Genomic DNA, 17,466 nt, shown 5'->3' with positions numbered 1-17,466 from the left:
TGCTATTTTCTATTTTTGTTTCTGCTATTTTCTGTTGTTTTGTCGTCGATTTTGATTTGAAGCTTCATAACATCACCACAAGCAGGAGTTCTGACCAAACCGATGTCGATGAACGGACTGTGATGGGATCCTCCTTAATGTTAGCCAAAGTAACAACTTTGATGCCAGTCTCAATATTTTCGCCGTCAATTTTCAATTTCACTACCATGGAAAAAAACTAAGCTTGATGGTAGCTAAGAGCTTTTCTAGGTTCCATCTGCCAAAATTTTTTTTTCCATTTTGGGCTCTAATTTTATGTAAATTCCATGTCAATTTGCCATGTCAGTTAATTGGGTTTCCAGCGTGGCAAGTTAACTTGCCACATCAGCTAGTTAACTTGCCACATCAGTGGTCCTGTTAAGATAGTAACGAAAATATTTATAGACTCGGTATAAGAAAATAGGGTTCTGGAACTGTATTTTATCGTACCACTAAAAATTGGGCCATCATAGTTCTCCCCTTTAAGAAATTTCATTTTTAAAATTTACTTGAGAATAGATAAGGGTACTGAGATCTTATAGCTTTTTCCTGTTTCCAAGTAGCCTCTTCTAAACTATGAAAAACCCACAAAACTTTCACCAACGCCATGTGTTTATTTCTCAATTCTTTCATTTCTTGAGCTAATATTTTTACAAGTTCCTCGCCATAAAACAAATTACACTGTAACTCTATGTCATGGGGAGTTAAAACATGAGAGGGATCAAATTTGTATCTTCTCAACATCAACACATGAAAAACATTATGGATCTTGTCCAATTCTAGAGGTAGAGCTAACCAATATGCTACGGGCCCAATTCTTTCGAGAACTTCAAACAGTCCAATGAACCTCAGATTGAGCTTTCCTTTTCTATTGAATCACAAAACTTTCTGCCAAGGCAAAACTTTCAGAAAGACTTTATCGCCAAATTGAAACTCGATATCCTTTCTTTTCAGGTCGACATAAGATTTCTTTCTATTAAGTGCAACTTCTAAAGAATCTTAAATAGTTCTAACTTTATCTTTTGTTTCTCGCATTAAGTTTGTTATTGCCATTTTTCCTTCTCTCAACTCTACCAGCACAGAGGAGTTCGGCATTTACGACCATATAAAGCTCCGTAATGTGCCATTTTAATGTTATATTGGTAACTATCATTGTAGGAAAATTCGACCAACGATATTAATTTTTTCCCAACTTCTCTCAAATTTAATTAGACAACAATGCAACATATCTCCAAGTATTTGGGTTACTCGTTTGGATTGACCATCGGTCTGAGGGTGAAAAGTCGTACTAAAATTCAACTTAGTACCCAAAGCTTTATGCAATTTACCCCAAAATCTAGAGGTAAACCTCAGATCTCGATCCAAGATGATAGATAATAGCACACAATGCAATCTCACAATTTATGAAATGTACAATTCAACCAGTTTTTCCAGTGAATTATCAACTCTCACCAGGATAAAATGAGTGGACTTCGTCAACTTGTCAATAATCAGCCAAATTGAATCTTTCTTTTTCGACGATAACTACAATCCTGTTACAAAGTCCATAGTGACTCGCTCCCACTTTCATTCAAGAATCATTATAGGTTGCAATAATCCTAACGAAACTTGATGTTCTACCTTAACTTGCTGACATACTAAACACTTAGCTACATAGTCGGTTATCTTATTTTTCATGCATGGCCTCCAATACAATGGTTTCAAATCATTATACATTTTGTTGTCACTCAGATGTATTGCATAGGTTCTGCTATGAGCCTCGTGAAGAATGTCTCACTTCAACTCTGAATCATTCGGTACACACAATCTATCACGGAAGTACAAACTCTTTTCATCACTCATACTGAATTCATTAGTTTGCTCATTTTCAATCAGCTTTCACTTAGCTTTCAGCTTGCTATCACTTTTTTGTAATTTTTGAATCTTGTAAAAAAATACGGGTTTAGTTCTCAACTCGGCTAAAATAGAGTCGTCTCACTCTAAAGTCCAATGTGCATTCATCGCTTTCAAAGTGAACAGGGACTTTTGACTTAAAGCGTCAGCCATAATATTGGCCTTTCTCGAGTGGTAGTCAATGATTAAATCATAATATTTAAACAGTTCGAGCCACTTGTGTTGTCTCAATTTCAACTCTTTTTGCTTCAACAAATACTTCAAACTCTAGTGATCGGTAAAGACGTGGCATTTTTTCTCTGTACAGATAGTGCCTATTAAGAAATGTGCCCATATTGTAGTAAACATGTAATTATTTTCTATGTATTTGAACGATGAATAAATAAATAAAGTTAATTTCACATTTCACTATTATGTCTTTTGTGTTTCTGTCTTTCATATTTTGCATACACAGCAAAATTGGGAGAAACAAATATTAGCTCATTGATTGTCTAAATTCAAACTGATGATAAATGGCACTGTAAGAATGTTTACATTGCGAGAAAGACAACTTATTTCAGTAGATTATCTAAACAAGTCTGTAATCCTGTAAAAAATCAAAGTGAGCATTTGATTTAAACACTTATAAGGATTATTATGTTGTCTATAATTCCAATTAGGGAGATGGCTAGTCTTGGCTATCTAAGCATTGACTCTACGAGTAGAGATATAGATGTATTCATTGGAAGAATGATACATTAGACTAGACCCAAGATGAATTGATTCTGAATCTGTTTGTGAATTAATTCACTTGTGACATTCATGGTGTGATTTACCTAAATCCTGAGTTAGCCACTAACCATGGGTATGTAATTCAAGTGCTTTGTTATAAGTAGAGGCTAATGCTCTAAAGATAATCGAGTTCATAATCGATATGTTGGGTATATGACTTGTGTATGGCATTACTTTATTAGCAGCAATAGAATTCATAAGTAAAAGTGATATATTAGTTGAAACATATGATAAATAAAAACATTTACTTCACAAACTACGTATTTATTGATAAATGATGTTTACCTTGTCACCAACAAAAATATGTATGTGTCGGTCACTTTGGGATGTAGAAACGGTATTCACCATCAGGCCCAAGACTACAGCATCAGGCAACCACCAATTGATGTCTTATTCGGTTGTGTTGCTCTGCAAAGCTCCCGATATAACATGGACAACATGGTAGATCCCCAACTTAGTTTTGTGCAGTCACTGAAGTTCGCTAGATGTAAAAGCCACCTTACGTGCACCAAATTTTTAGATTTATCAGACATTAAAATGCCCCTGATTAACCTCATGATGAATGCTCGGACGTATTGTTGTATGACCTCCTCCGTTGCGTGGTCGAGAAGCTTATTGAAATTTCTCTCCAACCAGTTGATCGATATCCAACCACCTTCGAATCTGTTCAGAACCTTCCCCAACATTCCCATGTAGAGGTCCACTTTCCCTCAAACCATCGTTGATCCTGTAATGACTGGCTCATCCACTGGCAGTCTGAGCTGTAACGATACGTCCTCGAGTGTGATTGTATACTCGCCACATGGAAGTTGGAAAGTGTGTGTTTTGGGCCTCCATCTTTCCACCAATGCGCTGATTAGTGTGGGATTGCGTTTGCAACCCCCTTGCATGCGAGACACATGCAAGAATCCAACCTCTTGCAGGTACCCACAAATTTCAGGGATCGGAGGCTCCCCAGTATTATGTATAAACGCCTTCAACACACAATCATCCGCCTATTTGTAACATAAAAAAATATTTAGATTCATTTCTTTTGTTCAATTTTTTAAAATAATTTTGTATTTTTTTACAAAAAGAAACAACCTAAGAAAACCGATGTGATAGTTTGAAAATATAACTTGAGCTCTTCAACAACTCTCTATTTATAGACTAAGAAAATAGGGCATTTAATTTAATATTTCTATTATTAAATCGATTTTAAAGGATTTAATTGTGACATTCTTTATACTTCAATATAATTGATTTTCAATAATTGCCATGCTTATCTCTTTTGATTTTTTTTTTTATAAATCAAGGTAATGTTACTTACATTATTCTTATAATTGGCAACCTTGAATATATGCATAATCATTTAATATATTTGTGCCCCTTTGGCAAGTAATTATTATTTTTACATGGTTACCCAATTGAAATTTAAAAATGGTGTTGTTCAATTGGAATCAGGGAGTGCAACTGTTGGGGGAGTTATGCGTGATGAGAACAGAGATTGAGTCGTTGGATATAATTGATTTATAGGGAAATGCTCAATTTTTTATGCAGAATTTTGGGACATTTTAGATGGTCTAAAACTCATCCAACGAAGAGGCCATGACAGGGTGATAATCCAATCGAATAGCTTGGAGGTTGTTAAAGCCATACATGGAGATGTTTCGAAGACTTCAAATTTTGCACTGAGAAGAAGAATACACCATATGTTGTCCCAAAAAAGGTCAATGATATTAAGATACATTCTCAGGGAACATAATCAAAATGCGAATTGTTTAGTCAAATTGACTTTTACAAAAAAAAGGAGGATTTACAACTGTTTGAGACCCCTCGAAGCATTAGAATTTCTTGAAGTATAATAATATTTTTTATTCACCAAAAAACCTCCCATATTCTATGCATTCATTAAAAAAGAATGCAAGTTAAAAGTAAACTAGAAATTCAAGAATATTGTATCGAACGTGTATATAATTACATGTGTATATTTCATTAAAAAGTAATTAATAACTGTCAAAATGTAATTGATAACAAAGTTACGAACTAATTGTTTTCAAAATTATGTTAAAATTTTACTTTATATTATAAAATCATTATAAGTTCTGATTATATCTGTTATTTTTTTTAACACAGTGCTCAGAACTACCAATAATCTCTCCTCAACCCATAAATAGGAAAATAATGCGTTTCAGTGCACTCAAACCCACATTCTCCTAAATTGACAATACAATTATATATATATATATATATTATTTACACATGCTTATACTTAGAAAAAAACAACTAAGCAGAAACATAAACAATATTACAAAAATTAGAAGGTAAGAAAACACGCAAAAGAACACGTAACAACATAACATATTCTTACTAAAGTTAGAATAAAAACCTAACATATTGTAATAATAATAAAAAAACCCATCAATCAATTTTCTTTCTTTCTTTTATTCCAATTTATTATCTTTTTAACTCTATAAATTCTTATTGTAAACAAAGCTGAAAAGAAAACATAACAACTAGGTACAATGAGCCCCACTTATGAAACAAGGATTTTGGGTCACTCATTCCCCATCTTCTAGTACTCCATACCCATTTGTTTGTTGCAAAAGTCTTTTTTTTTTCCAGCATATGATTTCTTGGCTCAATAATTTCTCCATTGCTAGCACCACAAACCAAAGGACTTCAAATGAAATTTAGAGAACAAGATGGTAAATCAAATTAAACACCCTTCACAAACAACTAAATTTCAGTCATGGGCAGTCAAGTACTTGATGAGGCTTTAGTCAAAGACTTGAACGTCACGGATGGAGCGAACATAAACGTACTAGCCTCAACTTGGAACGTGTCATAACGAAGGAAAAACTCCACCAACAACACTCTACACAGCAGCACCACCAGATTTTTCCCGGCACAAGCCTTGTTCTCCGCCGTGGAATCCTCCGTCTCACGCTCATTCGACCAATATACATACTTCAAAAGTTTCTCTCCTTCTTCCCCCACAAATCTATCAGCCACAAACTCCTCAGGGTTCACAAAAATCTTAGGATCTTTAGTTGCAAATGGCTGATACCCAAATATCATCTCGCCTTTTTTTATCTCAAAGGCTACATCGTGGCTTTCAACTACCAAATCAACCTTAGCTTTACTGTATTGGAATGGAACTGGTGGATCGATCCTTAGGTATTCATAGATCACCGATTTGGCCAAAACCATCTTGTTCAAAGCAGATAAAGTGACCCCACCTTCAGCCTTGATGACGGCCCTGATTTCATCAGCTAGTCTCCGGTGTAACGTTTGTCCGGCTAATGCAACCCACTTGATCAACCCTGGGAATAGGACTTTCATGCCACCATAAGCATTAAAGCCGGCAAGGAAAATCAGGTTATGGCAAGCTTCGTCTCTTTCAATTCCAAACTCATTTTCAGCTTCATCCAATACCGAGCTTCCAAACTCATAAAACACATCGTACAACTTTTTGTAATCAGATTTAACGAGAAAAAATGAGAAACTAAATGTACGTAACAAAATATCTTCGAAATAACCTAGAATTTTGGGTGATAACCCTAGTGATCCAAGAGGTGCAAGCTGAAACAACAACCATTTGTCAACAAGTTTTGGTCCTTGAGAACCTATCTTTGTTTCACTAGGGTTTTTGTTACAGAACAGGCGAAAAACGTAGTTGAATGACATGGTATCGCTCAGGGTGTTAAAATAAGCTTCTTTTTGGTAGAAATCTGAGCTTCAAGCTCGTTAAAAAGCTCTGACAAGCCTATTTGAAAGAATGGTATGAACTTATGATGACGGGCTGCGAGAGTAGATAAAAAGAAGGACTTTAAAGTTGTATGCTTTGGCTCGGAAGGATCGAGGTAGGCACATACACGATGGCCACCGGTGTAGGCCAGGGAAGGCAAGAAAGTACCGTCAAGAACATCACGTTTTTCGACTTTCGAAGCGTCAAAAAGGACAGAGAAGGAGATAGCATCGAGAAGACAAATAACGTGAGAGCAAGAGGCAATTGGAGGTCCGGGAGGCATATTAGTTTTGAAGACCGTGGATTGGTATTTTTGGATTCGATTCGCAAAGAACTTGTCCCTGCCTTCATTGTAAAAGTATGCTAATCGATCTCGAATTGGACCGAAGAAATGAAGGCCATAGTCACCGGGAATTGGTTTCACCGGCAGCTTTGTCGACGGCAGTGAAGAAGAAGAAGAAGAAGAAGAAGAAGACATTGTTTATGGGCTTAAACGAGGCAAATGAATAATTTGGAGAAGGACGCCTATGATAGCATATATAGGAATTGGAAAATGATTTACACGTTCCAGAAATCTAAAACTTTAAAGTGTGAATGGTACTAATGAATAAAAGTACCCCTACCATTGTTTATGCACGCTCGAGAATGACAGCATTTGTTTTTTGCTATGGATTATGTATTTGCATTACCCAAATTATTCAACCGCTTTAACTGTTATAAATTCAACACATTTCATTAACAATAAAGATAAAAATCACAATGTAAACCTAAAAAACTAATAATAAAGATTACCCATTTTTAAATTCTTCAAACAAAATCAAGAGATTAACAAGTATATAGCTATAAATTTTAATGCAAATGAAGCACTTCGGCCTTTATGACTGATTCAATTTACTTCTTTTAAAATAAAATTTTAAATTTAACTAAGAAAAAAAGTAATCGGTAGTCATTGTAATGGACTTTAAATTTAACTAAGAATTTTAATAATATTGACAATTTTTAAAAGTTTACTTTAATATTGTAATCAGAATAAAGCATTTAGACTAACCAACAATATTTAAAAAGTTAAAATACAATTAAAGTATAAAGCCAAATATATGTATATGGGACTAAAATTGAAAATTGATTATTATATAATCTCAAATAAATATAAAAGGCTATGTATTTTGGACATGTATGCATCAAGATTTTAATTATTAGGTACTCTTTATGTCCGTTTTACAATCCATGTGTGGGGTTTGTGGCTGGCCCTCCCAGTAATGTCGTCTTCAAGGTTTAAACTTGTGTTCTCCCTTAAGTGTGCAATGTGTCTTGCCACTGGATTCAACACTTATTGGTCGCCCAATTGTAAAAAATCTCAGAATTTTTAAAGTGAAATGGTCTACCAAGTTTCTCAATCAAAAAAACAAATACCTAATACCTAAATTGGTTAATCTTAATAACCCTAATCTCTTAATTTCTATTTCAATTTTTTTCTCCAAAAAATTTAAAATTGAAATTAATGATTATCCCTTTTTTAAACTCTAAGACTAATTCTACGATGAAAAGAAGAAAAAAAAAAGAAAATATTAGGCGGTGTTGTTTTTATTTTAATGAGGTAAGTTAAATACAAAATCTAGAGCTTAAAATAATTTATTTTGATCTAATGGCTAAAGTCATTTTGATTCTCATGGTTCTCAATTTAAAAATTCACACTATAATTATCACAATTTTCTTTTAATCCTTTTTGCCGAAATTTTAAAGTTTAATTTATAAGATTTCTAAATGTATTTAAAATAATTTACTATCATAATACATTTTATTAATAAATATAATTAATTTATAAAAAATAATATATTAAAATAATATAATAAAATATATAATTTTAATCTAATGATAAATTTGTTATTTAATACATGTTCTTTTTAAGTTATGTGGTGTCTGACAATGTCCTCACACTTATTGCGTCTATCTTACCACCATCTGCTGAGGCTAGACCGAATCAATTAGCTTGGAAATGGATGGCAAAAGATAATTTTTCCAGTTTTGAGACTTACAGGAATCTTCATCAGTTCTGAGTCTTCTAAAATTTGGAACTTGATTTGGTAGTCTAAAGCTCCTCAAAGGGTGCGGGTCTTTATATGGCTTTTATGGCAGAACAAATTAATGACAAATGAAGAGAGGGAAGGGAGGCATATGTCTAACGATAGACATTTTATGAGGTGCGACAATGTTTTAGAATCGAGTTTGCATGCTATTCGGGATTGTTCGTTCTCAAAACTTATTTGGTGAAAAGTAGTCTCGCATTATACGCATGGTATGTTTTTCTCTAAGTCACTTCAAGTATGGCTAGTTTGGAATCTACGGGATGAAGGGAAGTGCCGCAGAGATGATCTTGCTTGGCAAACTTTGTTATCCATTTTATGTTGGTTATTATGGAAGAATCATATGCTAGACCTAGTGGATACAGGGTTTACTTGGGCAAGAAGTTATAATCAGACTGGTTCAAAATTGGTTACTCCAAATCCATTGGTTACGAGGTCCATTGGTCGCCACCAGAGAGAGGATGGATGGAACTTAACATAGATGCGACTGTGTCAAGAAATGGTTTGCCTACGTTGATAGGAGGAGTGATTAGAGATGTTGGTGCTATTTAGGTATGTGGTTTTCAAATCGGCTTAATTGATGTGCTTCGATTGGTCGTAAGTACGTCGGAATAGTCTTTCAGGTGTGTTTCTTAAGCACATGTAATTAGAGGTTAATTTGCTATTGAATTTCGTGTTTTGCAGCAAATTTTGGGGTGGTTTATGAACCATACAGGCGTGTGCCGCACACAAGCTGAAACGCCCCAAAATTTAGGTTTTCATGTTAAGTTGTGTCAATGAATGTATGTCTGCTTCTGTGGTTGTGTGTTCTATTTGCTTACTTATGATTTGAGGTTTGAGACGCATTAATTTTGGAATTTGTTAATTTCTTTATTTGAACCTTTTACTTCTTTAAAGTTTAATTCTATGTCTTTTGTATCAAGAATGAGTATGTTGGTTCATTGGTTAAACATCTACTTATTGTTTGGTCCCGTGTTCGAGTCTTTGCATAAGCGAAGCGACAATGTGTATCAAGAAAGAGTTCCATTTTTAATTATTCTTTCACTGGAAGTCAATTTGATAAGTTTCGTGTTAAAATTCTGTTAACACTCGTTGTCGTTTGTTTTTTTATTATTTTTTGTCAAAGTTGGTTTCCTGAGTAAATTGCTCGATTTCTCTGTCTAAACATTCAATTGATGTTCGCTAGGAGAAGGTCCCGAGGAAACCTGTTCCCCAAACATTTAGGCTTGTGAATTTTCTCTATCATGCGAAGGTAATGGTTGTTTTGAGTTGAGGTTTGTTTGAGGTTTTCATCGAGGTTTTTGACATGTTTGGTTGATTGTTTAATTAGTCATGCAAATTCAATTAAGTTATATAACTAGACAATTTTTGGCTATTTTTAGGTTTTGGAGTGTCTCTATTGCTTCTACGTTCAATCTGCATCAGGTGGGTACCGAAACCCTTCTTTTTTTGCATTTTTCTTCACCAAAATTGGGACTATCGACGGCATACGAATGGCCACACGGGCGTGTGTGCTGGCCATGTGGTGGACCGTGTAACTCTCTGATTTTGGATTTGGAAACACACGGGCGTGTGAGAGGCCGTGTGTGGAAAATGAGATACAAGATTCATACGAGTGAGACAAATGGGTGTATGAGAGGTCGTGTGTGGAAAATGAGATACAAGAATCATACGGGTGAGACAGAGGGGCGTGTGCCCAGGCCGTGGAACTCACCAAGTTCGTATTAGAGGCACACGGACAAGACACACCGGCATGTGTCCAAGCCATGTGACTCACTGAGTTTATATTTGAGACACACGGGCAAGGCACATGGGCATGTGCTAAGCCGTATAAGCGTGTGAGCTTAAATTCTAAATTCTGTTAGTGTGGTAGTTAACGTGCAAGACAGAGGTAAACTATCATATGAATTGAACCGAGTTGTATGAACTTATTTATCATGAATGTTAGATAATCTTAGACATTGGAATAAGATAGATATTACTGATATTGGCATTTAGTTAAATTAAAATGTGTGACTGTAATCGCAACTGTGGAGAAGTAACTCTACTTTGAGTTTTTTTTACTAACTTGTGGAGTAGACTCTGTTGTAGATCATGCATCAATCTAAAATTCTACCTACTTTATTGGAAAAACCTTTAAGAGATAAGTTAGGTAGCATAACAATTTCATAAAAAATAACATCTTTGCTAATCACAACTTTTCTATTTTTAGGACATTATAATTTATACCCTTTAACATCAGCCTTATAACTAAGAAAAACACATTTAATAGATCTAGACTCCAATTTCCCATTATCAACATGAGCATATGCAGGACACCCAAAATCTTCAAATCAAAATAACCAGCAGGATTACTAGACCATACCTCTTGTGGAGTTTCTCAATGGCAACGGACAGAGATCGGTTAATCAAAAAATGTAGTAGAGGTCGCTTCAGCCCAAAATAACTTCAGTAAACAAGCATTCGACAACATACATCGAACATTTTCCATGATTGTTCTAATCATTTGTTCTACAATGTCATTTGGCTATGGAATATGATGAACTGTCAAGTGTCTCACGATTCCTTCTAATTTGCACAATTCTTTAAACTTATCAAAACAAATTTCAAGCCATTATCTATGCGGAGATGTTTTATTTGTTTTCCTGTCTACTTCTCAATCATAGTTTTCCAAGCCTTAAATGTGGAAAACACATCATTTTTCTACTTCAAGAAGAATGCCTAAACTTTTCTGGAAAATCATTAATGATCATTAGCATATAATTAGCGTCACCCTTCGAAGGCACTCTTAATGGTCCCCAAAGATCAAATAATTATAATACAACATTCCCTTCGTGTTATGGATTCCTCTAGTGAATCGAACTCTCTTTTGCTTGCCAAAAATACGGTGCTTACAAAGCTTCAGTTTGCTAATGCCTTGTCCATCAAGATGTCCTCTTTTGCTTAATTCTATCATGTCGTTCTCACTCATATGTCCTAGACACATATGCCAAATTCTAATAACATCATCATTTGACAAGGAAGAGGAAGCGACGACTGCATCACTAGTAACAATAGAACCTTGCAAAACATATAACTTAGCAGTCTTTCTCTACCCTTTCATCACGATGAGGGAAACCTTGCTAATCTTCAAAACCCCACTTTCAACTGTGTGCTTATTCCCTTTTGAATCAAACGTACTCAACGAAATTAAATTTCTCTTCAATTCTGGTCCATGTCGTATGCTAGTAAGTGCTCTGACGACTCCATCGAACATCTTAATTTTGATCGTGCCAATACCTACGATTTTATATGAAGCATTATTTCTCATAAAAATAACACTTTCAGACATTGTTTCATATGTTGTAAACCAATTCTAATTGGGACTCATATGGAAGATGCAACCAGAATCGAGGATCCACTCCTTATTCACTTTAGAGTTATCGGTAGAAGCAACTAGGAGTTCACCTCACTGTATTATTCTACAGCATTAGCTTCACCAGATTGTTCTGGTTGTTTTCCTTTTTGATCTGCTGCCTCCCTTTTGATATTGTTCTACAACTTATAGCACTTAGATTTAATGTGCCCTTTCTTCTTGCAGAAGTTACAGGTTTTACCTCTATTTGAAGATCTTGATCTACCCTTAAATTTATTGTGAGGATTTCGTTCTTGTGTCCTCTCATGATTATCATCAGTATTTCATTCTTATCTCCTACTAACAATAAGACCCTCTCCTTGAGAATCGGACCAACCACAAAATGCTTCATCTTGCCATACGAGATTGATGAAGCATAGACTTCATCAACTATGAGAGATTCACGGCTATACAAATTTTATCTCTAAAGGTTAAATAATACGGAGGCAACGAACCAAGTAGAATTAACCCTAAATCTTCTTTATCATACAAACCTCTATAACCTCTAGGTCTGAGATAATTTTTTAAACATAGTTAAATGTTTGTATACACACGCACGTTCCTCTAGACAATGAGCATAAAACGTTGTTTTATATGTAGCTTGCTAGTTAGGATTTTCGACATACATAGCTGCTCAAGCTTCTTCCATAATGCAGCGACGGTCTTCTCCTTCAACACGTCCTGTAGAATTTCATTCGACAGATGCAGCTGTAATTGCGTTAAATCCTTTCGATCTTTACGTCTCTTCTCTTCATCCATCAATGTCGAAGACATCATATCTAACCCTAGTAGGGCATCCTCCAAATCCATCTACACAAGAGCTGTCTACATCTTTACCTGCCACAACGTGAATCTGGTGTTGCTATCCAACAACGAATATCATACTTCATTGTTGCCATTATCGTGATGGAAACAAGCAACCCGAAAAGCTCTAATACCAGTTCGTAAAACTAACGTTGATAATGGCAATATAGAACGATTGCAAAGCAATAAGAAAAAGAAATAAGCACATGATTTTACGTGAAAACCCTTTCGAGAAAACCACGGGTAGAGGAGAATAAAATTCACTAATGTCGAACTCGAATGACGCAAGAAGAGTTTAGACTACATCTATTTATAGATTGAAAAACCTTATTCTAATCAATGTCAAATAGATGAAGTGTAGTAAGGTTGAAAAACCGTATTCTAATCAATGTAAAATAAAATAAGTATAGTTCTATATGGATTTTACTTTTATTTTATTTTACCACTATATTTAATTTTAACAAAGATTTTAGTCACTCAACTCTAACAAACTACAATATTTTATACAAATTTATTGGAAATTTTGAACAAATCTTGGCAAATTGAGAGTTTAGAGAAATAAAGAGTTGGATTTGAGTGAAAATAATGGAAAATGGCATGGATAATTATAGGAAATTAAGTTATCATTGGGCTGTTTCAAAATTTTACCGTTGGTACGTTTGAATTTTTACCGTTGGAAAAATTATCATTGGAAATTCGCTCAATTAGACACGCTTTCACACACACTCTCTCCAAAAACGATCTATTTCTTTAAATTTTTAGAAAATTGACCTATATGACTAATTAACAAAGTATATCGATATATATAGCTAATTTAGCCAAATATAGTTCCATAATTTTAAAAATTTATATAATTATTAATTACATATAGCAAATCTAAAGATATTATAAACACCTTTCAAATATAAATAATTTTCAGTCATGGGTAAGTAAGCGTGTGTTTATGAATTGAAACTTTAAGTAAGTACTGAAATTTTTATTGTTATATTTAATAAGTGTTAAATTTATATTAAAAAATTATTTAGTAAATTAGTAAATATAAACAATGAATATAATTAAATTGTTTGATAAATTAAATACTAATTTTAAAAGATTCTTTAATTTTAATTTTAATTTAATATTTATATTATTTTGAATAGTTTAGAATTCGATTCCTCCATGGTAAAAGTATGCTAATCGAGCTAGAATTGGACCATAGAAGGGATCTCCATAGTCATCGGAAACTGGTTTCACTGGCAACTCTGGCGGCGGCAGTGAAGAAGACGACATTGGTTCGGTGAAGGATTAATTTGGAGAAGTTGGAAAATGTTTTACACGTTAAAGAAATCCAAAGCTATAAAGTGACTAGGTGCTGTGTCAGTGGTAATAATATAAGAGAAGTAGTGTCCAATCTTAAATTGACGTGTGGACCATAAATGATAACACCATTTATATTTTGGTATAAATGATTTTCTCATTTATCATCTTTAATTCATACGCCACAAGTTCTAAGGGGACCAGCTCAACGAAATGTTAGACGATGGTACAATTTTCTATTGCCTCTTTTTTCTTTTTATTTATAGATTTATTTTGTAAATAGTTTTGTTGATTTCACAAGGTGTGATGGATAGATGACAGTGTCTGTCGTGGTTGAAACTCCACCAACCACCAACATTTTCTTTTGAAAAAGGAGTGGCTCTTTCATCGGCTTTTTAATCTAATTTTTGTTTTAAGAGTATTTCAAATAATAAATTATTTCACGAGTCGATTTGGAGTTGTGTTGTTTATATGTTTTTATTTATTTTTCATTGTTTAATAAGTCTTCATTTTTAGAAATTTTTATCTACTTTATAGCACGTTTTTTAATCCTACTTATGCATGCAGTCTTACTTTTACAAATAATTTTAAGAATGATTTTATCATTACCTTTTTTAGTTTAGTTTAACTAAATTGCACTAACTAATTTAGATTTGAACTTCAACCCCAGGTCATGACTTCTTCTCCTTCTTCTTTCTTTCTTTTCCTTTTCCTTATTTTCTAATTTGCATGATTTCATCTTTCTTTCCACTTTCTTTTATTTCATTTATTTATATTATAAATATACATACATGCATTTACACTTAACCATATTCCGCCACTACACACAACCTTTTATTAAGTGGTTTAATTGCTATTTAACCCTTTAGTTAATTTAATCTATAATTTAACTTTTAACCCTTTCGTGATTTAATTCCTGAACCTTAATAATTCTTAATTTCATAAATTCACTATTGCAAAAATTAATTAGCTATTAAACTAGCCTCTTACAGGTTCGGTTTACGAAAATAGAATCTTAAAAATATATTTTCGATACCCTTAACTATCGGGTCATTACACTCACGATTGACGCAATCAACTCTGTGGTGGCTGGACTGGACTGCTTGGTGTTTTCAGGGTCGGCGGATGGGACAGTTAAAGTAAGGAAGAGGGAGTTAACAGGGAAATGAACCAAACATTTGGTGGTTCAATTGTTGTTGAACCAAGAAAACGCCGTCACCGCATTGGCTGTCAACAATAATCAGTGATGCTATATTGTGGATCGTCTGATGGGCTCCTCAACTTCTGGGAACGTAAGACCAGCCGCTAATACATGGCGGGTCCCCGAGGGAACATAACATGGCGGTGCTGTGCTTGGCGGCATCCGGGAATTTGGTGTTTAGCGGCTCAGCTGATAATAGCACATGCGTGTGGGGACCAGAATATGGTGGGATTCAGAGTTGCGTTTCGGTCTTAACAGGTCACGTCGGCCCGGTGAAATGCCTGGCCATTGACGAAGATCATCAAACATCAAGCAATGCGGATCGAAAGTGGGTTGTTTATAGCGGTAGCCTGGATAAGTCGGTCAAGATATGGCGAGTTTCAGAACAGATGGCGGAGTTGAAGGAGATTCGTCAGACTTACCTTAACTAACGCCTCGCCATGAATGAGCATGTGAAGTTGCATTGCATGGCGTAGCCGTTGTTGTATAGTGGTCCCTAATTCCAGCCTTCTCTGATAGTTGTGGTGGGTGCTACGTGTACAAATTAATTTGATTACTACAGCAAATAGCTATTTCGATTTTCCAAAACTTCCCATGAAGAGGATACATTATTTACCTTTTATATAGTAATATTTTTCCCTTTTTTTTTGTTTTTGTTTGTCTTTTGAGCCTTTGTTATTCAATTTCCATAAGGGTCCGATTAAATTCGTTTTGGAGAGCAAATTCTTTTAGTGTTATTTTTTCATGTCTAATAATTAACATTGAGCTGCTTGTCATTCATGCATTGTTTTGTATAATTATGTATATAGTAAGTAGACTTGTCCTTTTACTGGAGGTGTGGAAGGCGCCTCCCTGTTGAAAGTAGAGTTCGGCATGCCAAAAGGTTGACAAGTTAATGATTTAATTTGTGAATGACTTTTTGCTTTATCTTTTCGCAAGTTCTATATTGGTGTGAATTTGTGTAGATTTTGATAATAAGCTTTACTTGTTTAAGTTTGTAAATCCAGCTGAAGATGTTCTTGTGGAATTTAATATTCAATGTTGAGGGGAAAATTTGGGTGTTAAATGTTTTGGATTCATTTCGCTATGCAATGGACGAACTTCTATTACATACTTTATTTTATACCCGAATAATAAATTTAATTTTAAATTAAAATAAATTTGTGATGGTTGAAAGGCCACTCGGGCTATAAAACAAAGAAAAGTAAGAAGGGTGTTGGAGTTTGGATTTGGGAGCATCGTCAGAAAATTGAAGAAAGAGGTAAAATTTAGTTGGAGGAGAAGGTTTACGTTTAATAAGTCATACATAATAGTTTGATAGTATTTAGAAATCTATCCTGGTCCAGTTGGGCAGGTGTTCAAATCTAACAGTCATTTGCTTATCTTTTATTTTCAAGACGCTGCATTTTTTTGCTCTTTAGCTTCCAAGACTACTTTTTAACTAGTCGTTGTAATGTGTTCACATTGGAATGAACCTCATTTGGCTCTTGTTGGGTCTGAGTAGCGTTTGGTTGTTTTGATCACTCGTGTAGGTTTACTGGTATTAAAACCATTCTGCCTTTGTGGATTATAGATAGTTCTGACATTTATCAGTGATGTTTGAATAGGTTTCAAAGTGGCATGTGAATCCATATGTAATTAGAGGTAATACTCTATGTATTCCATAATGAAGGGGTTATGTGCTTGAATGGTTGCAATGCTCGAGAAAAAGGGTGCAAGTTTTGGCAAAAACTGTTCAAAAGGCTTGGTACAAGCCTTCACATGTCTATTGCCTATCATCTTGAAATGGATGGACAGACAGAGGTCCTCAATAGGTGCCTGGAAAGGTACCTTAGGTGCATGATTGGTGAGAGGTGAAGTGATTAGCTATTGTGGTTACCTTAGCAGAGTGGTGGTACAATACCACCTATCATTCAGCCATCCATTAAACCCATATGAGTCATTGTATGGCTAAGACCCCTTCATCACCTATTCTATCTAGTTGGACCTCCTTGTGGATACAGTAGATAGAACCTTCAATAGAGAGGCAGTTACTCAAATTTCATTTGAAAATGCCAAGACAAGATGAAGCAGGCAGCTGACCGTAGGAGGAATGATAGGGAATTCAAAGTTGGAGATTATGTGTATTTGAGCTGCAACCGGTTTTAGGCACATATAAGCAACGGATCTGGAGGTTAGGGTTCCATGGTAGGACAACCCAATAAGATTTCATCTTCGTCTTTCTAATATTTTTGGTTCTTATAAGAATTTCATTGTCTGTGATTCCAGGAAACCA

The 17,466-nt window shown here is 34.7% G+C and overlaps 1 pseudogene; it reads right to left on the bottom strand.

Annotated features, from left to right (window-relative positions):
• Window positions 1-5,082: 5,082 nt before the first annotated feature.
• LOC107949156 (allene oxide synthase 3-like) lies at window positions 5,083-6,942 on the bottom strand (annotated as a pseudogene).
• Window positions 6,943-17,466: the final 10,524 nt, after the last annotated feature.

Source organism: Gossypium hirsutum, chromosome A04 (genome assembly GCF_007990345.1).
Source record: "Gossypium hirsutum isolate 1008001.06 chromosome A04, Gossypium_hirsutum_v2.1, whole genome shotgun sequence".
NCBI classification, from domain to species: Eukaryota; Viridiplantae; Streptophyta; class Magnoliopsida; order Malvales; family Malvaceae; genus Gossypium; species Gossypium hirsutum.
Note: the sequence above shows the minus strand (reverse complement) of the source record. Positions and strands in the feature narration are given on the sequence as shown.